The 26,674-nt window shown below is 42.9% G+C and overlaps 1 protein-coding gene across 1 annotated transcript in view; it reads right to left on the minus strand.

The window, feature by feature from the left end:
* The window catches only part of LRRC3B (leucine rich repeat containing 3B), a 73,117-nt gene that overhangs the window by 5,322 nt on the left and 41,121 nt on the right, over nucleotides 1-26,674 (minus strand). The window contains exon 2 of the mRNA XM_015408244.1: nucleotides 1,573-1,743. The gene's annotated coding sequence lies outside the window, so the exon portion shown is untranslated. The remainder of the gene's footprint in view (nucleotides 1-1,572; nucleotides 1,744-26,674) is intronic.

Below are 26,674 nucleotides of genomic sequence, written 5' to 3' on the forward strand. Positions count from 1 at the left end.
AGAATTGGACCCCCTGGTACAATATTTTTGAAACTTGGTGGATATCTTGGGGAGAGGCTCCAGTAGCTACCCTGTGAGTTTCCCTCAAACCCTCTTCCCTCCAGCCCCCAGAATATACACTATGTTTTCGCTATTGACTTAAAGGGCCGTGGGAATATAATGGGGCGGCGAAAGCCGATTCAGATCAGAGAATCTGAATTGGCCCACAGCAGTCTGAAAGGGGCCTGAATGGGCCATTTTCAGGGGTGGATTTGGTTCAGACAAACCGAATGCACATCCCTAGTGGGGAGTAATCCTGGCTGGGCTGCCTTCTCCAGCTGCCCAGTTTAAATGCTGCCTGGGCTACCCTCTCCTACATCCCAGTTTAAACTGGGCAACAGAAGAAGGCAGCACAAAGTTGTGCGATCATGGCTGGGCTGCCCTCTCCTACTGCCCAGTTTAAACCAGGCAGCAGGAGAGGCAGAGCATAGCTGTGCCTGCAAGGAGCGATCAGCTCCCCGCAAAGCACGGCAATCACAGTTTGGCTGCCCTCCCCTGCCGCTTGGTTTGGGACAAGTGATGCTCTGTATTCTTGGTGCCGGGGGGAGCAACAGTAGGAGGGCTCCTAGTGTCCCGGCCCCACTGCTGGACCTCCTTTTTTTTTTATGCCCCCCGAAGGGGATTTTTTATTTGCATTTTCTATAAACTACAAAAACGAAAACTAAAAGTTGGAAGGGGGAGGGAAACTAAAACCCTATCACTATAGCTATGGGAAATGGGAAGAGGACAAACTAATACATAAAAAACTACTTGATGGGGAAAGGAAGCTACTATTCTAAACTATTTCATCTATTGGATTTGGGGAAAGGAAAGCTAATACATGTCACTACTGCTGGACCTCCTGATGGCACCTGGTATTTCTGGCCACTGTGTGACAGAGTGTTGGACTGGATGGGCCACTGGCCTGATCCAACATTGACTTCTCTTATGTTCTCATGTTGTGCCAGTGGGGAGCTCCCCACAGACCCAGCTGATCTTGGGCTGGCCTCCCTTGCAGCCTAGTTTACACTAGGATGCAAGAAAAGCTCTCAGCTCCATGCCACCCCAGCTAATCCTTGGGCTTTCTCCAGTCCCTTTAAAGTTTAAATGGACTGCAATCCCGTCTCTCCACTGTTTTCACATCTACCCCAAACCCTGAAATATATCCAGGATTATCTCGGGATTTTTTTTAAATCTCCCTGAGGAAAATTCAGATACATTTAGAAAGCCAAAATATATCTGAAAAATACCAACAAGGTATTTTTTGGGTATATTTTCAGCTTGGGTAGATCCGAATGCGCACCCCTAGTAAAGATCAAATAGGAATCTCCAAGTAAGATACCTTATTCTCCTTGGAGAACAAATGTGATAAAATAACATAAAAATTAGTGACATACACATATGGCACTAGATTCAAAGTACTGGTTCCCATAAAAAGGAGATGTCCTTGATCTGAGTTTTGCAAACTGGCAAGTATATCACCAAAACAAACAAAAAGGCGTAATTGAGTATATGGAAATTCAGAGACAAAGTGTAGAGTAAAAACTGAAGAACCTGTGAACGTATCGCAGCTCTGACGTGTTGGTGAGAAGCCTTGGAGGTTGCCAGGAAGCCTCCTATCTGCCAATCTCCTCATAGGATGCTCCTTTTTGCTGTCAAAGAGGTAGAAAGAGATCTTGCTGAATGAATCACATGGTGTCATCTCATATCTTATGGGTGAGAGGTCTTTAAAAGAAAGAAAATGATGGTTGAGAAGGTGTTGCAAAGCTGGCCTTTTAATGTTATCACTATTGTTTTCTCTTGTCCCTTTCATAGCTTGGAATTTAACACAACAATCAGCCATAAACAAACAAAGAAAAATCAACAGATCCTGACCTGCATTGTTAATAACAAAGGGAGGAATGGTTCTAATTTAACAAACAAACAAAAAAGTCACAGGGACTATTTAAAGGGCAGAAAAGACATCAGGATCGATACTCTTTGGGACAAAATTACAGCTGGTTTTAAATGATTCTGGCCATTTCCACACAGATTATCTGCCCCAGGTTCAGTGCTGCAGGAATTAGGTTTCTTTTCCTGCTTCCCAATAGTATCATTGGGCATTTGTGCACTCTGACTTTTCTCTGATCTTTCTCAAACCTGCTTTGCTTCAAAGTTCTGGGAAAGATTGCAGTAAAACCTGGATGGCTGCTGTGTGAGTAGGAAAAGTCAGTTTACGCCAGCCACATGGGAATAATTTTCCCTGGCCCTGGCTGCAATCATACACACCAGTTCACACAGTAAAATCCAGTTGGAAAGCACATTGAAAATGGATTATTTAGTGTGTGTGATCGCAGCAGCCATTTCCTCCCCATGCTATTGGGGGGCTTTTAATTTGTTTTTAAAAAAACTGTACTAGAATGCTATTATATCAATATACCATTGTAACAGTCTCTAAATTCTCTTTTTTAAAAGTAAGCCTCTATCTAAAAAAAAACTTTCCCTTGTGGATAATACAATGGGAAAAATATATCTTCACAATGGAAAGGGATAGAGACTTGCTTAAAAAAACTGAAAGCTGAGAATTCACAGAACCTGATATATCTACTGTTAAAATGGTATACCTACATAATGATATTTAGTGCCTTTTTAAAAAAAACTGCAAAAGCCCTGGTGGGCTCAGGGGAGGGGGTATGGCCACTACTGGGGGACGAGGGCTGGGAAACCTGCCATGCAGAAACCCCATTGCCGCTGTCTATGCAGCCACACCACCAGTGGGGAAACCACACAAGCCCCTCCCTGTGCGGAAACCACCTTTGGGTCTGTAAGGTATTTCAGAGCAAAGGGGGATCTAAGTGAAAGACTGATGGTGACTCTCAAGAATTTAATATTATGAGGTAAATGTCTTGAAAAAAGATTTTTAAAAGCAATCTATTTGCCAAAGGAATGAATGACCCTACTCTGTGTGTGTGTGTGTGGATAGACAGACAGAGGCCCCGGTCACACGGGAGGCTTTGATCCGCGAGAGGGACGGATCGGGAGCGCATCAAGCGGGCGCGATCACACCGCAACATCTGGGAAGCGGCACGCACCCGTCCCCGATCTGTCTCTTCCGGTCGAAGATGCAGATCAAGAAAACCCCTACAAAACACTACTACTTACCAGAAAATCTGCAGCAGGGGCGGCCGTGGGATTGCTGGCGCGCCCATCTCCGGCAGCATGCGAGGCCCCCTGCCAAACTGCGCAGGCGCACACATGCGCAGCGGGCTCGCATCGCTCACCCATCTGTGGCTTCCCTCTGGCATCTGATCATGCCGGGGAGCAACTGCGTGGCGGCTCGGGGGATCTGTCTGATCCCGCCGTCACGCTTCTCTTTTGATATGGCTCAAAAAAGCCGCACTTCAGCCACACCTTTTCCGCCAGTGTGACCGGGGCCAAAGAGTGATAGATAGATATTTTAATGGAATACTTCAATAATGTGGCAATATATTCCTATAGTTCACTGACTTTACGAATTCACTTCTACAGACAAATCTTCCAGTGAGATCTGAGATCCCTGTGATTCATGCTACAACTCTGTTTCACCAAATGGGCATTCCTTCATAAAACAAGAACTAGAGATCTCAATCTTATGGCAAGATTTTCTGTAAAAGGTTTCCTTAGTTCTGCCTGTTGTGAGTTTACCAAACCAGCTTCCAGATGTTCTGTTTGCATAATTACTGGGATCTCAGTCATGTGTCCCAAATTAATTACTGCTGACAAGCTTTCCCAACAAGATTTCTACAAAGTCATCAAACCCTTTACCAGTTTTACTTACCAAATGTAAAAGAAAAAGAGTAAGATATTTTTAACAAGCACTAGCAGCAAACATTGAAGCATCTGGTAACTCAACACCTGGGATTCTGAACTACAAAATTTAAACAAGAATCCAAGACACTATATATATCTCTTACTAATTTATAGCTCAGCAGTCACACACTTCTCTGAAGAAAAGAGCCAGCACACACACACACACACACGCATGCAGTCCCAGTGTCCTGGTTGCTTAGTCTTAGGAAGTGTTTATAAGGCCTTTATAGGAAAAAAAGTAACTGCTTTGTCTTTTAAAAATACACCCAAGTTAAGCGGACACAGGTCTTCTACAGATGATGCTGTAGGAACATTGAAATCAACATGTGTACAGCAGGAGTGAGCATGCGTGCCACTGGCTCTGCCTCCTGCTGATGTGCAATTGCCGACTTTTAGGCTCCATCCCTGTGACCAGGAAGGCTCCTTTTTTTGACTGTTTGCTATCACAGAGAAGGGAACCTATGCATGTACACCTCCTACACAAGCAACCACCATGCTCGCAAGCTGGTGACTGAATGAAAATAGAACCAGTGTGCTTGTGTCTGCTCCCCCTCTACTGTCTAATATCAAGTACATGGATCCAGGGTCGCTCTGTCATGTGTATTCTTCAAGCTCCCCCCCCCCGCAAATGAAAGGGAGCCTCAGGATAATCAGCCGCCAGGCATAGAATGGGTTCGCCTAGGGGGAAGACTTGGGAGAAGGTCATGAAAACACAGGCTATGGAAGAGATTATATTTGTGGGTAGCTAACAATAATATAGGAGCTGCGGTGGCTCAAGTGGTTAAGACGCTGAACTGCAGGCTGTGGAAGGTCAGTAGTTCAGTGGTTCAAGACCCGGGTGCCGCAAGACAGGGTGAGCTCCTGTCTCTAGTTCCAGCTCCTGCCAACCTAGCAGTTCGAAAGCAAGAAATTGCAAGTAGATAAATAGGGACCACTTCAGTGGGAAGGTAACAGCGTTCCGTGCACCTTGGTGTTTAGTCATGCCGGCCACATGACCACAGAAACGTCTTCGGACAGTGCTGGCTCTTCGGCTTTGAAACAGAGATGAGCACCGCAACCCTAGAGTCGGATTCGACTGGCTTTCGAGCAAGGGAACCTTTACCTTTACCTTTAACAATAATATACATGACAAAATGATGTTGGCCAAGTCCCATTAAGGATGCTTAAGTGAAGGATGCTTAAGTCTTCCAGCTCCAGGTTGGGAAATACCTGGAGATTTTGGAGGCAGAGCTTGAGGAGAGTGGAGTCTGAAAAGCAGAGGAACTTCAGTGGGCTAAAATGCCACAGACTCCACCTTCCCAAGCAGCCATTTTCTCAAAGTGACGTGATCTCTGGTGTAATCCTGGGAGATTTCCAGCTACCACCTGGAGGCTGGCAACCCTAGATTGCTTCATACTTGGCATTTGTGTTCGGAATGGAAAATTACTGCACAATTCCAAAAGCCCATTGCCAAATATCCAGGCAAAGAAAGTGTCCTGGGTATCTGTATCTCAGAATGGCTGTTAACTTATGCTGCTGCCTAGGGAAATTTCTACTGATAAAGCACATTTGATTAAAGCAAAGTATCTGCCTATTTGCATACATTTATTCTGCTTCTGTTAAGTAGACTAATTTATCTTTCTGGGTTGCAGAATTGACATGCTATGGTAAAAATTGCCACTTCTCCTCCTATATAACAATTTACATTTTGGGGAAAGAAAATACTAATTATGTAACAGCTCCCTATCCGGAAAAGATCACAGGAGAGAAAAATAAGGGCTGGGAGAAATTAAGATCTACGATACTTACTAGAATGCATATATGCAATCACAAGAGAGGAATAAATTGCCTTGTTACGTGGCATCATGAAAACTGACAAGTTAAAATAATCAGTGGAATATATAAACTGTATGGGAATAGCAGTTCATGCGAATGATAGTAACATTCATATGAGGCAAATATTTTGAAACAAACTAGTCCCTCAGATTATTTTACAGAAATATACCGGTTGATTAAGAGTGCAATGCTAAACCAAGTTACACCCCAGTGGATTTAGAAAGCTGTAACTTTGCTTATGACTGCACAATCAGTAAAGAAATATAGCAGTACAGGTTTATGGCTGGCCACCATTTCTTTACAATGGTAAAATATTCTGAGATGTTGAAAAAATAGCAGTAAACACAATAGTAACAAGAAGTTCAAATCATTGTTATATTTTTTGACAAAGTATCTCCTCTGAAGTATGCAGTTATCAGCTTTCCAAGTAGTGCCTAAGATGGTAGAAAGTCACAGATATGCACAAGAGAGAATTCCTGCTTTAGCAAATAATATGCAAAGAAGGTAAGAGGAACTGATCTTCTGGTAACAATCATCATGATGCAATTAAATCCAATATCCTCACAGGAAACAAACTGCAAAGTAAACAACCCCAGAAGTTAAGATATAATTTCGTAAAGAGAATGATAAAAGGTGGGAATGTGTTTCTGAATTACCAGTTAGAAAGAAACTCATACGAGCAATAACATGCCTACCAACTGTGCAGGGGCTACTTAAAAACACCAAAATAGAGACTCAGGGAGAACGTATGCCCCAAATTCATTTATTTAATTTTAAAGTACACAATCCTTTGTATTTCAGTGTGTGGTGCAGTAGTTTGGAAAACTGTACAATTACTTTTTAAAAAAAGTTTGAAAAAGCAGGTGCAGTTGAGGAGTGAGAATATGTAAAAGACCTGTGTGGCTAAGAAATCTCTTTTTATGCTGCTGCAACCTGAAGTATATAAAACACACCTGAATAGGAATTATAAAAATTCTTTAAACAAAACTTAAATAAGCTTACGGCAGGTATTCAGAATTTGTGGTGGTATCTCAAAAGAAGACACTGGCATTAGTAAAGGACACAGGAAGGGGATTTAAAACCTAAACTGATACAGTGTATTTGATGTCATCCAGAAGATACATATACACATCATCTAGTTTATGGATCAAAAGGTGACACAGTCTGAGAAAACTGACAGTGATGAATGTGCTACCAGGATCAGATGCCAGTCACCTGCTAGGTTTTTCCAAACTCCTACAGATAGTTTCCTTAGAGTAAGCCCCACTGAATAACATAGGATTTACTTCTGAGTATACCTGCGTCTCAGTACTTCCTAAGTAATCCATATGTATCGGTTGTCAGCAAGATGCATACAAAGATGCGTACAAAGGACTTTTACATGTCAAGACATAAAAGGGGATTTCTTAGCCACAGGTCTCTTTTACATACATATTCCCAGTTCTAAACTCTGCCTGCTTTTCCAAACACGGAACTATGTTGTTGTATATACACTTTTCTAACTCAAGAAGAAACAAAGGCAAGTTAAAAGGAATGCAATTTTTTAGCAGTTCTATTGATTACTGTAACATTTGCTTTGGCCACGTAAATAAATCAGAAACTGAACAGAATTAAGAGATTGTTATAATGCAAGAAATTGGATTTCTTTTTCTCTAAGGGCCAACATGGCCGTTTACAATTTCTGCATGCTTTGGAGAATATGGAATGTACAGCTCAAGGCAATGCATGTTTACTCAGAGGTCAGTTCTACTGAGGGTATTTAACACCTAGAAAGTATGCTGAATTGCAGCCTCAGCTGTCCAAAAGGCATTTCCTATACCTGGAAGAATGAGGCTTTCTACCACATAATGATAGGCCTTCACTGATGAGAGTTACCTGATCTCCAGCCACCAACACTCAATTTGGCATTACCTAATCTATAGTTTTGCTAATCAATCTAAGGACATTCTCCTGGAAGTAAGGCCAACTGAATGAGATTTACATTTGAGCAGATCTGTTTAGGACTGCTCTCTATGGGAGCCACTCTGCTTGTTGCTCACTCTGCAGAATCATAGCACAGGGCCAAATTAAATGTGACATTTATCACATGTTTTCCACATGCAGCTGCCTGTTGGAACAAATAATGCCCCCCACACCATTTCAGATCAGGAAAATTGCACCATGGTCCTGACCAGAAATGGGACTCTGCAGGATTTTCAGAGGAATTTCTCCATGGGGACCAGGAGCTGGTATATGGCTGCCAACCCATGTGGAGAAGATGTGACAAGCAGCATGTCTAGTTTGGCCCCTAAGTACTTTTCCAATGTGTAACTGAACCAAACAATGGCTTGTCAGAGAGAACAGGAGGAAGCCAACCCCCTATGCTGCAAAATGAGAGTCATTCACTTCCTTTTCATCAACATTTAGCATTGCCCTCTGATGAGGGAAGTAGTTTTACTTTCCTGCCACAACATAAACTGCACTGTGGCTAATATTTCATTGTGCTCCCGTGAGAAGATCTAGGACTGATGAAATTGCCGGAAGTGCAGCCATACAGATCTCAATCTTAGCTACTCCGGCGAAACTAATAATTCGGGCCATGACCGGGGGGAGGGGGAGGTAGAAGGTGGTCAGAGTCATTCTGATTTGCACTACGTTCCATAAACTTGTCCAACTATATAGAGAAGCAGAGAAATGTAAGTTATTATTTTAGGAAGAACAACAAATGACCAATACCTGGTACTTTTTTACTCAGATAAGCAGTACAGCTCAGGCGTAACTAGGAAGAGAAATTATTCCAGTGAGAGGGTCATCCCCTTGTGCCAGTGCTAGGACTGTACTCAGTGTAGTTGTGGCTCAGAGAATCATGCCATAATGCTCTTTCATTAGGCCAATGAGGCTTTATCAACAAAATCCATGTTTTTCTCTTATGGTTATCCCAAGGTTTAGTGTGAGGGGTGTTTAAATGCATACAGCATATTTAGGATACTGCACTGAAGAATATCCAAGATATACATTTGCACACAATGGATAAATATCTGTAGTACCAAGTGTGTTCATGAAAATCAGGGACTCAACTTTCTGAACTGTAAAGCATTTGGCAGTTATCAACTGTAGAATAACGATCAGATTATATTATTGCCTGGCCACTGCTTACAAGGGGAGAAATGATTTGAACTGTTATGATGTGAGCAAACTGGTATGTGTAATGATGCAACAGTGTTTCATGGCCAGAAAAAGACTGAAAGGGCCTTACTCAGAGGACATTGCAGAAAACAGATCCGGGTCTCTAATCAAGCAATCCAGTTCATTAAATTGTACCCGATGAGCACACTGACAAATACCTAGCATCACAGCTTTATTTTCATTTCTGGCTCTATGAAGAATTAACCCTTCACAGTCATTTATCTGTTTACACAGCACTTTTCAAAGTGCAGTCCGTCACAGCAGTATAATCTGCAACAACTTGCTGCAGGTCCCCACTGGTGCTGTGTAATCAGTTAATTCTTCACAGAGCCAGAGAACCTTGCGTGACAGGCTGCTCCTGCCAATCTGATTGGTCAGTATCAGCCAAGCAGAGAAAGACTTCTGAACTGGATGCTGAGGAGAATTGAGTCTGATTTCAGCTCTAGCTGAAAAGAGCCAAGTTTCAGAATTCAGCCCTGACTGACTGCAATTTAACACAGACAGGAGAACTGGGGAAAGCTGGCAAGGACAAGTGGGTAGTTAGATGCGGACCCCCATTCAGGCCAAGGAAAGGGGATAGATCTTCTAGAGAGAAGAAAATTCCCTACACAATCAAACAGGGAGTTAGCTCAAAGGAGTGCAGAGTTCCCTGGTCTCATGTGGTTATAAACTGCCTGTAGAAACCTTAAGAGTCAGTTAAAAACTCAAGATGAGTACTGGTGTGTCAAGAGAAGGGGTTTGGGTACTGCCTTCTGGAAACCAAAAGAGTCAGAGAATACTCAAAGAAAGTGTACTGAAATGTTTTTTTGGGGGGGGGAAACACGAGAACAAAAGCCTCTTATCGTAAAGATTTTAAGTAACTCTGAATAGCTGAAGAAACTCTCATTATCCTGAAACATAAGAACTAAAGTCTGTGCATGTACTAGTCTTACCTCAGAGTTATCTATATTGAGTTACCTCAGAAATTCCAACCCCTGATTACCTTTCCCCTCTATGTTGAATAAAATATTTTATTAATTTTGAAGTTCAAAACGTCTCAAGTGCCATTTTCAATGGTTTAAGGGTGATCACGACCCTTCCCTTAGGTTCCTGGGCTGAGCCAGGAGTAAAATATCATACTGAGACAGGGTGGAACAGCCAGAGTTCTTCAGGAAATAAGAAAACAGACCACTAGGACTGCTCAGTCAGAAAGGCAAATAGAAACAGAGGGGAAGTCACACTTTGGGGGTTTCTTAACCTCTACCCCCAAATCTCTCTTCTCTCCACCTGGTCTCAGTCTGCAGATATAAGTATCCACAGACTAGGCCAGGTTAACTATTAGAATAAACGATGATGACATAACATTCTTAAAATAACTATTTTTGGCTGCGGTCACACGCAACATTAGCCACGCAAGAGATATGGAAGACAAGCGGAGTTTCCGGTCGCGATCTCACCAGCACATCTGGGAAGCGTAGCGCTTCCGTGGCACAACTGAGGCTTCCTGCCGAAAAAGCGCAGCAAAAAACTAGTACCTTGGAGGTACTAGTTTCCAGAAACTGCGGGGCAAGGGCGGGCGTCTGATCGCGTTTCCGGTGGTATCCGGCGCCCGCCCATGTCCCCTTGCGGAAAAGGGTTTTTTTCCCCCCACGTCTCCGTGGATGCGCACACGCACCCAACGGAGCATGCGCATTCGTAGTGTACACAAAAAAAGAAAACCAGTTCGCCGCGCCGCGCGCTTCTTCATTGCGCGCAGGCGTGTGTTGTGATCGGCACCTCTCCCTTGCCATGGAACCTCCACAGTACCTCCACAGAACCTCCACAGTAGGTCTGATCGCTTTACTGCATGTTAGTTTGCCCCGGGGCAAACAGCCACACTTCTCCTCTGCAGTTTCCTGCCCGTGTGACAGGGGCCTTTAATACACATACAGTAAGTTGCTACAAATAGTAGTGGAGCTACCACATTTTGCATGTACTGGTTTCTGGGTTGTCTTCAATGGGAACTCCACAGAGAAAGTGTTTTTCAGTAGTCTAGTCTTAAGATTACAGAAGCATGGGTGAGTATGGCTGATTTGCTAAGCCTACTTAGTAAGAATTCACACTCTGAAGTAAATGGATGGGGCAAAAAGCATTTTTTAGCCACAACACCTGCCTCTTTTCAAACAAAACCACAAAACCCCTGAGCTTTTAACTGAACCTGACAAGCATAAACCCCTAACAAAGTATCATTCAAGCCATCAGCCCTGCAAACCAGCTTCACTTCCACGTCTGGATTCAGTTTCAGTTTGTTTTCCATCAGCCACCTGTCCAAAGCTGACACACAATGGCCTAGAGCACAGAAGCTACTTCTGGAAATTTAGTTAAAGAGATGTATAGCTCAGTGCTATTACAGCACATTGATGATACCCTACTCCAAAGCTTTGTATGCACTCATTCATTGGCCTTTATATTGGAACATAAAAGCATGGCTGATTATTACACCATACTCCAATCACTTCAATGAAAATGAATCATTAACTGTGGTGACAGATGAAGCAAAATTAATAACAATCCCTCTCCACACACATACACCAATTCCATTACTGCAACCAATGCTACCTGTATGCAAAAACATCTCAGTTAATAACCAATTTCCTATAATTCTAAGACTGTTCTTGGAGTTTTTAAGTGCTAGATTAAATAACTGAGCTGGATGAGACTCAATTGATGCAATGGGTTGGCTTCTTTGCTGCTATCACCACCGCCTCATAGGCTTTCCAGTGTGCTCTACAGGGTGAAGTCATATTGAGCCCAAGATTTCTGCCAATGGCAATCCAGGATTCTTCAAGCATTCTCCGATTTTCCCACTTCCATATACATATGGACAATACCGTTATGGAACCTGATAACACCAGCTCCACCCTCCAGGGCTCATAACCTTGCACATCATATAGTTTAATATATGGCATCATGAGCCAACAATGCCCTTCTACTATCTGTACTGGATAAATGTGTCAGTCTCTGTGTGAATCACTTACCACAAACTGAACATAATAAACCACAACATCCAAAAACCAGTGGGGGAACATTTTAATTTCCTTTGACCTGAAGTTACTGTCCTACAAAATAACTTTAAAGGAAGCATACAATGTGAAAGTGCTGAATTAGAACTCGTCAAGAAATTAAGCAATACATGTTACCCTGGTTTAAACAGAAGCATGGATTTCTTTACTCACTACAATGTTTAATAGCTCTACATGACCGAATTTTTAGAAGTTTTAGTTGGCTATTCTTATCAGACTATAACTTTCTACCAAAATCAGTTAAATTTTCTTAAATTTCAGGCTATTTCACTTTGAACTGACTTCATCACTGCTTATTTGTTTGTAATTGTTAATCCTCTTCTAGTCACTTGCACACAGAAGTCCCATTTGGAAAATTCATCATCATTCATGCCGACTTTTCTTTACCCCTCCCCCCACAGTATACACACTTGAAAGACTTATGACAGATTTCATACATAACATCTTTGCCTTAAATCCTCCTCCACCCTTGTAATCTTACCCTTGCTGTTTAGACTCTCAGAGTCCCCCAAAGCATTCTGAAACCCAAATGTTCCATCAGTTTCCAAGGTCCATTTGAATCTGCTTGATGAAGTAAGCAGGTCCTGCAACCACCCATGATTCAAAAGATAGTGGTCTGGTCATAGCACTTTTTATATCTCTAGTCTCCACACTAGATAATGAAATACTAAATCCAGGATATGACCCTTTTCATCCATTGGGTCCATAACAACCTGGGGCAGACTGAAAGTAGCCATGAATCATAGCCTGATAAACTGGCTTCCCATTCTGAAATCTCCCAGAACAATCGATCTTGGGGATGTCCAGCATCAAGCCAGCTCTGACAGGGCACCTACTGGGGGAGCTAGGTGAGCAGCTCCCCTGCAAAAAACAAGAACAAAACCAAAACAATCCACACATGCACCCTTGCTGGTTGCACTACACAGATGAAACTAGAATATTAGCAAGCACAGATGAAACTAGAATATTAGCAAGCACAGCACAGTCTAGCCTTTTGCCCAATATGCTATTTTTCTATTGTTGTTTTTCCATGGGGCCCCACACCTTCGCCTCAAAGTGGTGTAGCCTAGGAGAAAGAGCGCCCCTTGGTTCTACTATATGTAAAAGCCAGAATTCATAGACTGACCCTCACCAGTCGGATACGATGTGTGAGGCTTCAGCTGGAAGGCAAGCAGTCAGCAACATCACAGTTCTGAGTGGCACTTTGTGAATTATGGAGTGCCATCAACTCCTAATAAAGGGCTCGGATACATTGAAGGACAAAACGCTAATGAAATAGGAAAAAAATAATTTTTTAAAAAGCGAACAGCAGATTAGCTGGGAAAAAGGAAGTTCAAGAGATCACTGATTTGATGAATAACAGAGATGTCATCATTAATCAGCAAACCTTGCCTCCAACTACATAACAAAGCTGTCATCTAATGAAAGACAATATGGACCACACTTTCAAATGAGACTTGAGGTTCAAGTCCTCCCCACCTCCTTTGGATTTCCGAGGTTTCTAATGTAAGCCGTTCTTTAATTTAGAACTGTTTTTCAAGCAAAACTAGTTGGAAACAGTTAATGACCTCATACTGTGACCTGTTAACATTAACTATTACAGAGTTATAAAATGGTTAAGGGGGCCTGCGCTGAACATTCAAAACTATAATTACACTTTGATTGCATGATCACTGAATACATTGCTCCTCATTACAGATTAAAGACTTTCCTAATTATACTGTATGTGCAAGTGAATCAGCACTTTGCAATTGATGGGTTCACTTTGCATTAAAAACCTGTTTGACTTTACTTCGTTCCCCACCACCACCATTTCACAAGTTACACATATTGTATAAATATTACTTAATAATTGACTGTGGGAGTATTCACAAAACCCCCCAGCAATAATAAAAACACAGAAAAACAGAAGGTTGTCTCTTTCGGTCATTTTTTTTTTGCCCTTCAAAGTGCCAATTAATTAAAGATAAATAGGTGACCAAAAGCATGGTTTTCATATAGGTAAGTCATTAAAAATAATAAGTGTACAGGAAAGAATTTACAGATCTTCCCTTATCAAGATCATGAAGGAGGGGGAGGTTATTATCTTCCACTGCCGTTTCATTTTCTAAGTTGCCTCCCTTTTTACCATTTTGTCTTTAAATCATTTGTGGTTCATTCACTAGAAAATGAAGCATAAAGAAAACCTGCATGTTCATGACTGTACCAGGACTGAGGCTTCTAGTGCTAAATATTACATAATAGAATCTCTAGGAACAGTGGAGGCAAGGCCTGCTAATGGTTGTAAACAGATTTGAGGGGAAAGGGGATTTCAAGCTATAGGGCTGGATTCAGCTAGTTTTTTGCTCAATCTTGGCCAATTCCCCTTCTTACTGCAGCCTCCATTCAATATGGGTTTTGTCCAGGCTGGTCCCATGATCCCCAATAGAGCTTTTATTTGGGGGGGGAGTGGTCAATGGGGACCCATTTCTCTCTTTGCCACCACTGGGAAAGGTGGCTAGATCCAACCAATAAGCTGTTAGGACTTTGCACACCAACCTATCTCACTACCTGACACAGAATACTTGCGTTGAAATACCTCTTGCTCATTATGACCTTGTAAGTATGACAGAATGGGTGCGTTCAGACGGGGGCTTTGTACTTACCGGCGTTCACATGGCGAACATCTGCCTCCCGTCCCTAACCGTTGTAAAGGCCTTTAAACTGTTGCACTCTGCCACTAGGTCCCCAAGTGATGGTATCCTGAGTGCAACGGTTGCAATCGCTGTACCCCTCCGTCTGATCGCTCTCCACCGGTGCCTAGCCACTTCCGTTCGGAAGCTTGAGGCTTCCGATTTCCCCCCGCCATTTTTTCCCCACTAAGCGATATGCGCTTGGGCGAAGCTTCGCCCTGAGCGTTTGTTTAAAAAAAAAAAAGCCCTTAGTGTAGCGTATTGGAGGAGTCCGGGACTTCAGGGAGGCCAGTTTGGTCTTTAAACTTTAAATGTAAGTCCTTACCTTTAAAGTTTAAATGTAATACGGGGTGTTTTGAGCATGCGCAAAGATCGCCATTCCGTGGATGGCTGCCTATGCGCATGCTCAAACTGAGTTTAAAAAAAAAAAGCCGACGCCCGCAGCGTGTGAGCGGGCATACAGCGATGGGATCCGCAAAATGGAGGTGAGTGTGATCGCGTTTCAGCCAGCATAAACTGCACCGGTTCCAACCGGTACAGTTTATGCCAGCTGAAATGCCGCGTCTGAACACACCCAATGTGGTGTTTATGAGTTACTACAATGATTCAGATAGGAGATTGCATTTAAAATATGGAAAGCAATAGAATAAAATAAAATTCAGGTTTATGTCCAGTTGACTCAAGTTGATGGCTTGAAACTGACATCATTTGTAATAGACCAAATAGCTGTGTGTCTCCTCTGAATTTTCTTTGTCCCATGCTTCTTTAGAGTTGCTTAGATATAACAGATGGCCAGTGGAGAAAAACTTCTGATCTGCTGGCCATAAGAGTGACTTTGGTGCCATAGGACTTTGAGATGCCAAATCTCTCACCAAATGTTTGTTACACTCCCACTCTTATTTCTCTGCTGCTGCTTCTATCCCAGTCCTTGAAAACATTGCATCTATTTCCCTGACATCAGATTAAAATGTTGACTTAAAGCAGAGGTGTCGAACTCATTTGTTATGAGGGCCAGATCTAACGTAAATGTTACTTTGTCAGGCCAGGTCATCTCCCTTATAAATAAAAGTTGAATGGTGGTGGCACTTCTCTAGAACATTCCACACGTTCCAAAATCAGTTCGCTCTCTGATCTGTCATTCAGAGGGTCTCCCTATCCACTGGCTGCTTTGCCTGAGTCCTGTCTACAACATTCTAAACATTTTGCTGTTCCTCTCCCCCCCCTAGCCAGTCAGAACACAGAGGTTATTTGTATATGCAGCCTCATTGGTCTTTGCCTCGGAACACAGAGGTCGTTTGCATATGCGACTTGATTGGCTTTTTCCTCTAACATTCTAAACGGTTTGCTCTTCTGAGGTAAAATGTGTCCAATCTCCAGGTGAGGGCTGGAGATCACTCAGAATTACAACTGCTTTCCAGACGGCAGAGATCAGTTCCCCTGGAGAAAATGGTGGGCTCTGTATCCTTATATGCTGCTGAGGTGGCCCCCATGACAGCCAATGTGACGTAGATGTCAGGGCTTCAGAGCACGGGAGAGGCTGCAGGTGTGTGGGGGGTGGAAAGCTGAAGAGTGAGGGGGAAATAAAGGTAGGTTGATTGGCTGGGAAGGAGATAGGGTTGCCAACTCCAGGTGGGAAATTCCTGGAGATGTGAGGGATGGAGCTTGGAGAGGATGAGGTTTCAGGAGGCGTGGGACCTCGGAAAGGTACAAAGCCATAGACTCCACCCTCCAAACCAACTATTCCCTTCTGGGGAACCATTGTTGCCAATCTCCAGGTGAGGACTGGAGATTACTCAAAATTACATCAGTTCCTCTGGAGAAAATGGTGGACAGTGTCATTATACCCTGCTGAGGTCGCCACAGCAAATTGACACTGAGTGTCCAAGGCCAGGGAACCCGCCCAGAGCCTCTTTCTAGAGGCCGTTGTATTTATTTCTACAATGGGCCTTTTTCCTAGTATGTACCATAAAACATAACACGAGGTACCAGAGATATAAACTTTATGAAAGTGATTTCAGATGCTGAATGGATCTCTCCAAGTGAAATAATGTGTTGATTTCAAACTGGGCAAAATTCACTCAAGTGTTAGTGATGATAATGAAACAGTTAAAAAAGCAATGGGGGAGTGAAGAAAGGCAGCCAGCAAGGTGGGAGGGGAAAAAGGGAGGCATGCTGAACTGGAAATATGGAACCATAAGTATATTTTAAATACGTAGCCATCTACTTCCATTATTAAACAATGAAATCGGATTATTAGACAATGGAAGCCAATTCAAGTGTTCTAATTCCAAGTCAGGGTCATTTTGAAAGAAAATGTTTCATTATCAGCTGTTGAAAGAAAATGAAATCCCAGATAGGCACAGAGAAATCTAATCTGAATTTTTTTCCAGGATAAACCAAAATAATTTCCTTTTAATTCTCCTTTCCCATTATCCCAATCTGCCCCATCCTTTTAACACACTTACACCTCTGTGTATGTGTGTGTGTGTGTGAGAGAGAGAGAGAGGGAGGGAGGGAGGGAGTGATGGAGGGAGGGAGGGAGAGGGAAGAAGAGAGAGACCAAGTCTCAAAGAAAACAGCAGAGCACAGTGAACTCAATGTAAACTGTGCTTGTCAGAAGAATCCATCAACCCTCCCCTCCCCTCCTAAAGAAGTGTATGAAAGCCTATACCTGAAATAAAACGTTGCTGGTCTTAAAGAAGCCATGGAACTCAGATTTTGCTCCTTCTCCTGGGCGGGGCTCTCTCTCACTCTTTGCTCCCCGCCCCTTCCTCCAAAAGGAGGAACCCTTAGCCAATGGAGGGACGGTAGGTGTGCCTTGGAAGGAAGCAGGAAGCAGGCTTGGAGAAGCAGGAAACAGCAGAGGGAGCTGGGCAAAAGCCAGCTGTGATACAGCAGCAGCAGCCCCGGAGAAGGAAGCAGGAGGGAGCCAGTTGCTTGTGGGTCGGATATGAGCCCTGCAGGGGCCGGATTTGGCCCACGGACTGTATGTTTGACATCCCTGACTTAAAGGAAACCTTTTCCATTGGCAGTTCACATGCAAGCTTCGGAAGCAGAAAGTTGAGGTTTTTCTGAACAATATTCTGTGATGTACTGTGCTTTTCCTGTTTAGGTGACAACTTGTTCCTCTATAATCTGAAAGAAAAAGTTACCCTTAAAGTCTAACAGTACAATCTTAAATGGTGTTATAGCAGTCTAAGCCCACTGAGCTCAATAGACTTACAAAGGTATTACTCTTAGTACTTTCACACACACTAAATAATGCACTTTCAATCCACTTTCAATGCCCTTTGCAACTGGATTTTACTGTGTGAAATGGCAAAATCCACTTGCAAATGATCGCTAAAGTGCACTGAAAGTGGATTAAAGTGCATTATTCACATTGTTTGAGCCAGTGCACAGACTCTAATCTGGGAGAACCGGGTTTGATTCCCCACTCCTCCACTTGCACCTGCTGGATGACCTTGGGCAAGCCGTAGTTCTGGCACAGCTGTTCGTGAAAAAAGAGCAGTTTCTGTCAAGAGCTCTCTCAGCCCCATCTACCTCACAGGGTGTCTGTTGTGGGGAGGGGAAGGGAAAGGAGTTTGTAAGCCGCTCTGAGACTCCTTCGGGTAGTGAAGGGCGGGGTATAAATAAATCCAATCTCTTCTTCTTTCTGTGTGAAAGTGCCATCTGCTTAGGATGGCACAATAAGAGGACTAAATGTTTCAGGAAATCAGGAAAGATGGAAGAAGTAAATGTAACAAAAAAGACATTGTTGTGGTATTTGATTACTACTGCTAGAATGACTTATGCACAATCTTGGAAACAAGACAGAATACCAGAAAAATGGGAATGGATACAGAAAGTGTTATTCATGGCTGAAATGGACAAATTAACAAAGAAACAATAACAAAGAAGATCAAGAATTTTTTGAAGAGTGGAAAGACTAAAGAATATTTAGAAAAAAACTGGGATGTAAAATATAATCTACTCTGTTTTGATAATTATTAAGGGCAGAAAATATAAAGGTATTGAATGAATAGAGCAAAATATTGTTACCTTGAAATTTAAGAATGAAAATGGGAAAGGACAAGAGAAATATAAGAGGGAAAGGAGGGAGGAGCATTGCGGGAAGCCACAAAGAGGGGGGGGGGATAAGAGATATGGATCTATGATAATTGAAATGTAATGTTGAATATGTTGTTATATCCAAAATAAAAAAGTTTGAAGGGAAAAAAAAGGAAATCCCTTTTCGATTGTAAAAATTGTCAGCATTTATTGCCCTGAGAAACTGCCAGCCCTACAAATATGTAGCCCAGTCTATGCTGGGACAGACAGCCAAATCTGCTGACCTTAAAATATTTTGTTTAACTACTAACCACAACAGAAAGCTAAAAACCCAGCCTCTATTTTCTAGTCTCTAGCTCTCATTTTCACAAAGACAGACACATAACTGGATGGCAAATCTATTACACTTTTTGTCTCCCAGAATAAAGTAAACTCATTATACACAAAAGTTTCAAATTATGTTTGTCACAAACAGAGGCTTTAATTTTGCATCCTACTGGTCAACCCATAATGAAAAATGCGGCTGAGACATTCAAAACTACAACTTTTTTTGGTGGCAAACAACCCAGGCAATCCGTTTGCCACAAGCCAGAGAGCTACCATGGGATGAGAAAAAGAAGAGATAACTGTTTTGCATTAGTCATAATTGCATGCTATTGCACAGTTGTGGTTTGGCAGCAGGTGAACACAAAAGTCCCAGGCAAACAAAACCTTTAAGATGAAATCATTTTCTTACTTAAAGTTAAGATTCCAATATGTTCTTTAGTGCCGAATAGGCTTCCAGACTGTGTTTTAATTAGGTCTGATTTAAACTTGACAGTAGTGAAGCTAAGAGCATCCCTGTGGAACTTTGCTTGAGCTTAAAGACATGACGTAAACCAGTACAAAACTTCTATGCATGCTTAACTAGGATACTAGCGCAACATCTACAAAGTCTACATACCTCTGGTATGCAAAAAGGGTGAGGTGGGCACCCTCGCTCCCTGTCCTCCCTCCCAACCAGTGCATTCGTGTGCCCAGTGTTGGGGCACCCCCTGCCCCTTGAATAAGGCTTCGCCCAAACCCTGGCTCCCCAGCGAGTGTGTGTGTGTGTGTGTGAGAGAGAGAGCGAGAGAGAGAGAGAGCGCAGCATAATTAGCAGACCAGTGTAAAACCTACAAAGGTTCATATCCCTGGCATGCAAAGTAAGCATGCATAGCTACTTTTCATGGGCTGCAAGTACAGATTTAAATGAGACACTTGAGCATCTCTTCTACCTTACCAGTATCCCATTTAAAATCAGATCTGTGTCATGGAATAAGCTGGATGCTTTCAGAAAAACAGAAGACATTACTTAATGCACATATTTTCATAGCCCTATGGAAATAAAAAATATACTATAAAGAAAAAGAAATGACATGTCATATATTTGGACAAAGCCCCAATCCTCTACAAACTTATGCTACGACTAACTTCAAGGGATATTGTGAACCTTTAACGACTAAATCCTTTGTAACAAAATTCAGTTTTAATCCATTCTATTAATGTATGCACTGCTGGCCCAAAATAACAGCCCTGTCAGACATTTCTTCCTATTAGGATAATAAGAAGACATACTGTCTGTGAGAATTTTGTTAATTAAAATATTCATGTCCCTAATTTCACATCACCATACAATTGCTTCAGAATTTGTTTCCATTCTGCACAAGCCAGTTGTCTTTTTCTTACGAGGATATTTTCAAATCTACCTCAGTGTATTCTGAAATATTGCACAATTATATTAGTCCATGAGACACACAACATTGGAAAAACCAGCACAGGTCCAGAGACAGACTGAGAAGGGTGGAAAGCAAATGAGACATCTCATCCATTCAAGCCCACCAAAATATAGTGTGAAGTAAATTTTAACAACAGAATACAGTGAATTGCATAAACAACCCATCTAATTGGGGGGGGGGGAAATGTATAGAAAACTAAACCCAGGAAAGTAATGACAGAACTTTACACCTCAAACACCTGCAGCCCTACCCTAATTAGCACAGGTCTTGCAAAGTGAGACAGTTTGGATGGAATAACGAATGAACTGCATAGAGCAGTAACTCAGAGCAGGAAAGAGTGAAGAAAACACCCCTGTAATTAGGCTGAGGAAGATCCGTTGATAATAAACTCAGTGAGGCGGAAAAGCCGTAAACACCTGAGGGATATTTTCAGCATGGAACACTTTAGTAGTACCTATGAAAGCGGGCTCAGTGTGACGGCACAGATCATTCAAGAGAGATGGCTTCCCAAACCACCTGAGAATTTGCAGCTGATAGAGAGTTCAAGCTTATACACAGAAAAAAGAAATGGGAGGCTCTCGTCAAAGAATGGTTGAAAGTGTTGTGCTGCATCACAACTCTGGGGCCTTATTACTTTTCAGGAGTTTTATTGTTACGGGTATCTCCCTTGGGGCAGATCTGTGGCACCTTTAAAGACTGATGCATTTACTGTGGCATGAGCTTCTGTCATAGAATAGACTTCATCAAATTCTCTCCATAATATTTGTGAACAAGCAGGGAGTCTGAAATATGAGAGAAACAGCTTGATAAGGAATGAAGCACAAAATGTACTATGCTATTGCATTGCTATAAAATTAGCAGGCAGCAATAAAATGCTGTAGGCAATAAAAATGAGTGGCACAGAGTCCCAGCAGTCAGTTCCTGAGCATGGAGAAAAGTGTTTAGGGAGAAACAAATGGCAATGAAGAAGAGTATGCTTTCACTTAAATGATGGGACAGTATTTTGTATGGCTAAAATCCACCAAGAGGTGTTAAAATTCCCTCATCAGGAGAACTGAAATATAAATCCAGAACACATGAACTATTAGTACAGTAAATGTATTTACATTTTTTTAAATAAGGGCAAATGAGATCATATTAACTACAAAGACAACAGGAACAATTACAAATTGCACAATTAAGCAGTCAGTGTGTGAATCTATCATACTGTCATTCAAATCACCTTGTATAGTAAAAGATTAAAGTCGGCAACCTGTTGAACATGAACTTTACAAGAGATTCTGCAGACTGTAGGCTGACTGGAAATGCATACTTATTTGGCTCAGGTGATGAAGTCTTCTCTAAAAGTCATGCTGTAAAAGGAGACAAATGTAGCTGGCATGATATTTTGTACTTCAGCAAATATTCACAATACTGGCAGCCATTCATTAAGGCTAATTATACTCAGCCATGGAATTTCTTCAAGTATACAATATGGCTGCATGAGGAGAATACTACAGGGAGGCTGACCATCCTAAAATGCACATCATTCCAGTGTAATATAAGGCCTCAGTCCAGCACAGGTCCAGCAATAGGGAGATGGGGGAGGAGGCGGTTACTTACTGCATGGGGGGCAGGGCCGGCCCCAGATTTTTTAGTAAACTAGGCGAGGCTATCTTGTGGCGCCTCCCCAGCCCCCTGCGCCCACCAATTTTCAAACATAAATGCATTTTAGGAAGAATGAAAAACACATTTTGCAACTCGACTGCACTGTTTATCTTAACCCCTGTAAAAAGGGGTTTTCATTTTCATTATTGAAGCAGAAGTCTGGTTTTTTAAAAAACAATAAATGTAGAGGCTCTACTGCTGGTCCTTCAAGGATTTTTTTGGGGGGGAGAATCCCTCTCCCAGCTTTGTCTTCCAACTCCTGGATACTTAACCCACCAATCCCCGAGCCGCCCCTCTGGGAGGGGCGCAATTCCCCTCCTCGCCTCCCCCCATCCCTATGGCTCACCATGGTGCAGGCAGACGAATGCACAGACGGGACGGGCTCTTCTGTGAGGCAGGGGAGGGTGAGAAGTGACAGGAAATAGTCTGGATAACTTGGGGGGGGGAAGCCCTCCGCCCCAAATTATTCTCCTCGGCTGCCCAGGGAAAACTCTTTGCACAGGTCCAGCCTGAGGATCCCCTCCCTCCACGCCTGGCTGGCACGAGCCCCATTTGCGGCTCACTCTGGTGCCTGGTTTTATCCTGTTTACATGGGCTCTTGTGAATGCCGCACCCAGCCCTGCCGCTCCTGCCACTTCTTCTCCTTTCTGAAGTGGGCGAGCGAGCCAGAGGGTGCTGCAGCCGCCTCCATCCCTCCCACAGTCATCTTTGTTTGCAGCTTCCTTTCTGCACCGCACATGCTGGAGCCGAATGCCTCCAGGGGCAGCCGCTGTGGGAGCCAACTGCTGGGAAGAGAAGGGGAGGCAGAGCCGAGCCCCAGACCCACCCAGGGTGATGCTCCCTGCCAGCCCCCACTAGGCTTTCCACGCAGCCACCTGCAGGGAGGGGGTGTTGTGGCAGCGTGCTGGAGGCACCTCATCCCGCAGCGCAGACTGGGCTGGGCAGAAAGAGCGCCCAGCACCTGCAAACCAACAGGGGCACCCAGGACCCTGCGGCAACCAGGACGCGTCTCCTAGCGGCACGTTGAGCAGGGCAGAGAGGGGTTGGCCTATAGGCAGTTCTGCGCCCCTCTGGGCTCTCCGCCCTAGGCAGTCATCTTGTTGGACTAGTGGGAGAGCCGGCCCTAATGGGGGGGATCTTCATTGCCACATGATGATATCACTTCTGGCGTGACCCAAAAGTGCCAGCATTGCACCAGGTGACACTCTAGCAACATCAGCACTTCTGGGCCTTGCTGAAAGCAACATCAGGTGGTGACAAAGATCACTCCCCCCCCATTTTTTAATTACCTAGGTGGTCAATAAATACCAACAACTGGTTTGCATGATACAACCACCACCATGTAAGTAGGGTTGCCATCAGGTCTGGTGAAAAATGTCCTGTCCCTTTAATAAAGGTGTAATATGTGGACAGTTGTTCTCCATCTGATAAGAAATCTCCATAGTAATAACACTCTTCAGGTAAAATATACCTCGGACGGCAGACTATCCCAAACCATTCAGCTGAGGAGGGGTGTTAGACAGGGCTGTCCATTAGCCCCATTTTTGTTTAATTTCTATGTGAACTCTCTTATATCCGATTTGCGTACCATCGATGTTCATGCACCCAAACTCAACTTCAAATATAAGGTACCTGTTCTTATGTATGCAGATGACACAGTTCTTTTATCTCTGACCAGAATACGTCTAAAGCGAGCACTTACATCTTTCTCTAGCCACTGCCAGGAAAATCTGCTATCAATTAACTTCTCCAAAACAAAAATAATGTGTTTCAACCAGAGGCTAAAAAAATACACCTGGAAAGTAAATGGGAATGATGTCGAGCAGGTAAAGTTTTTTAAATACTTGGGGGTTACATTTGCATATAATGGTAACCCAGCAGCTCACATCAAATCAGTGGTTATTTCGGCGGAAAGAACTGCTTCTGCTATACTAAAATTCTTCAGAAAGGATGGTGCACACTTTATTCCAGCCGCCTTGAAACTTTTTTCTGCTAAAGTTTTAGCCCAAATGGGATATGGGACACAAATTATGCGGTTTACAAATCTTCAGGCGCTAGAACTAGTCCAATCAAAATTCCTGAGATCTCTATTTAACACTCCAAGATGTACTTCCAATGTCACTTTGAGACAAGAAGCTGGTCTCAGTACAGTCGAACTAAATATATGGTTGCATTCTCTCTGCTTCTGGCTGAAAGTCCACCTTTTCCCCGCTGGGCTATTTCCACTCCTATTGGCCGCATCTCCTTATCCCCAGTGGTCCACCAGAGCCACTAACAAATTGAGAACATTAGGATTAGACCCGTACCAACTTCTGGAAAGCGGCTATGCCAGGGCTAAATCTATTGTCTTTCAACGCCTCAGAGATATTGAGCTGCAAACGACCTACGCCGCAACTCCGCCGCTCTATAAATCTCTGAAACCCGAAATGTATATGACTACTCCTTTATACTTAGCCAGTATCTCCAACCCAAACCATAGATGGGCTTTCTCCAGAGCCAGATTTGATGCTTTTCCATCGGCAGTTCTTTCTGGAAGATTCCAACGTATCCCAAGGCATTTGAGACTTTGCTCATGCCCCTCTGAGTCAATTGAGACCCTCCCCCATATTTTATTTCATTGCTCCTATTATGCAGAAGAAAGAGCCCTCTTAATTACACCTATATTAAGGTCATTTAGGGTCCAAGGACAACTAGCAATCCATTCTGAGGAACTTGTGTTGAAATATCTATTGGAGGATAAATCCACAACAATATCAAGGAATGTTGCTAAATTTCTTTTTATTGCATTTGTAAAGCGCAAGCACCGCCTTAATACCCCTTATGATGTCTTTTCTCTGTAATGTTTTGGTAACTTGGGATTGCTTTTTTCATCCTGTATGCTGTTTGATGGGTCTTTGACCGTAATAAACAATGTATGTATGTATGTATGTGGATAGTTGAAGCTTTTCATGACATGGAAGTAAAAAAATGACCTGGATAACATCCTATTAAGCCTTTTATTATGACAGGACTCCCCCCCCCCATCTGTTGGCAACCCTCCATACAACTTTGATCAACTTAACACTTGAAAAAAAGTCTAAAAACTTTAAATAACACTGAAACAAACAAAATCCAGTGATATTTTCAATGCTGAAGAAGAGTATCAACTAAGGAAAAAAAATTAAAATGTATTGAAGCAAGTAATCTGAATTACTGTGATCCTTTAATTAAGCGCCTTCCAAAATATTTCTGCAAAACTACCCTTTAGGTTTTGGCTCTACACATCAAAAAAGCAGAAACTAAGCTTACTAGTATTAACAAAAATATTCCTTTACACGGTTTATCCATGCATGGATTTTTGAAATAAATAAGGTTCATATTTTAAATTAAAGTAATGAAGTGTAAAATTATTTTCCATGCAAACAGCAGCTGGGAGGACTATGTGATCAAGGTCTGCTTTGTCTATGAAGAACAGAGACCCTCACAGCTTTTCATATGCTTTATAATAAAAGAACTTACAGGACTAAGATGCAGCCCCATGTACACTCACATGGGAGTAACCCCCATTGAAGACAGTAGGCTTCATTTCAGATTTAATCTGCACAGGATTACATTATATACCTGCAATGATGGTGGAACGTCATCACATATAATTGACTTAGAGTCATCAAAGCCCCCCCCCAACCTGGCGGGGAGAAAAACACCTGGAGTGAAGAGCTATGGGGAATTAGTCAAGCAGGCATGGGTGTGTGTGAATTGGACAGGCCAGTAGGTTTACTTCTCTGACATCTAATTTAGCCTCAAGGATGCAAAAGCAGATTTGGTGGCACTCTGGAGGAACAGTTAAGAAACACTCTAATTTACCAACCTCATTCTGCGCTCCCAGCTGCTTTTTCTGCCAAAAATAAGGGAATTCAGTGGTATGTTGAACACATTTGTGCACAATTTCCAGTTTGGTACTGATGTCTATGATGTCTTTGACTATGGTCCGATCTGCATTTGCCAGCTTCCCATTTGGCTGAGTATAAAGCTCTTCTCTGTCTGCATCAGGATGCAAGCTGTTTAGGGACAGCACGTGAGAGAGGAGGGCCTCCCAGGGCTGCTGGCAGGGTGCTGCACTGTGGGGAGAAAACAGCACCTGTGACCCCCCCACACACACATAGAAAGTAAAAGGGGGTGACCTGGCAGAGGGGGAGCAGGAAAGATGGAACGAACTGGGTAAAAAACACAAAACACCCATCAGTTCTGGAGACTGCCCCAGGAAATAACAAATGGTTCAGGGATGGGCGTGCTTCCAACCCCCCCCCCCCAAATGATCACATAAAAATGTTCACTGGCTGCTGTTAAACACAGACAGCTGGATTTTCAACTAACATGTTTTCTTTGTGACAATTTGCGTATCTCCTTAGAAAAGATGGGGGGGGAGAATTCAGCTCCAGTTGTATCCTTTTTTCTCACAGTGGCTCGATGGTGGGGAGGAGCAGTTGTTCCACCTTAAAACCACATTCAGATAAGGCGGTAAGACACCGTAGTGACATTGGACTAAATGGCAGTAAAATGATGCAGACAGCTGATGCTGAGATGAAACAACAGGAGAGTGGATGCGGCATCAAATGTAGACAGAAATTTGTGAGACGATGAGAGATCATTTGGACAACATGGGAGATACCAATGCAGACTGGACCTATGATTGGACTGGATT

Source organism: Gekko japonicus, unplaced genomic scaffold (assembly GCF_001447785.1).
Source record: "Gekko japonicus isolate JY-2015 unplaced genomic scaffold, Gekko_japonicus_V1.1 scaffold217, whole genome shotgun sequence".
Classification (NCBI taxonomy): domain Eukaryota; kingdom Metazoa; phylum Chordata; class Lepidosauria; order Squamata; family Gekkonidae; genus Gekko; species Gekko japonicus.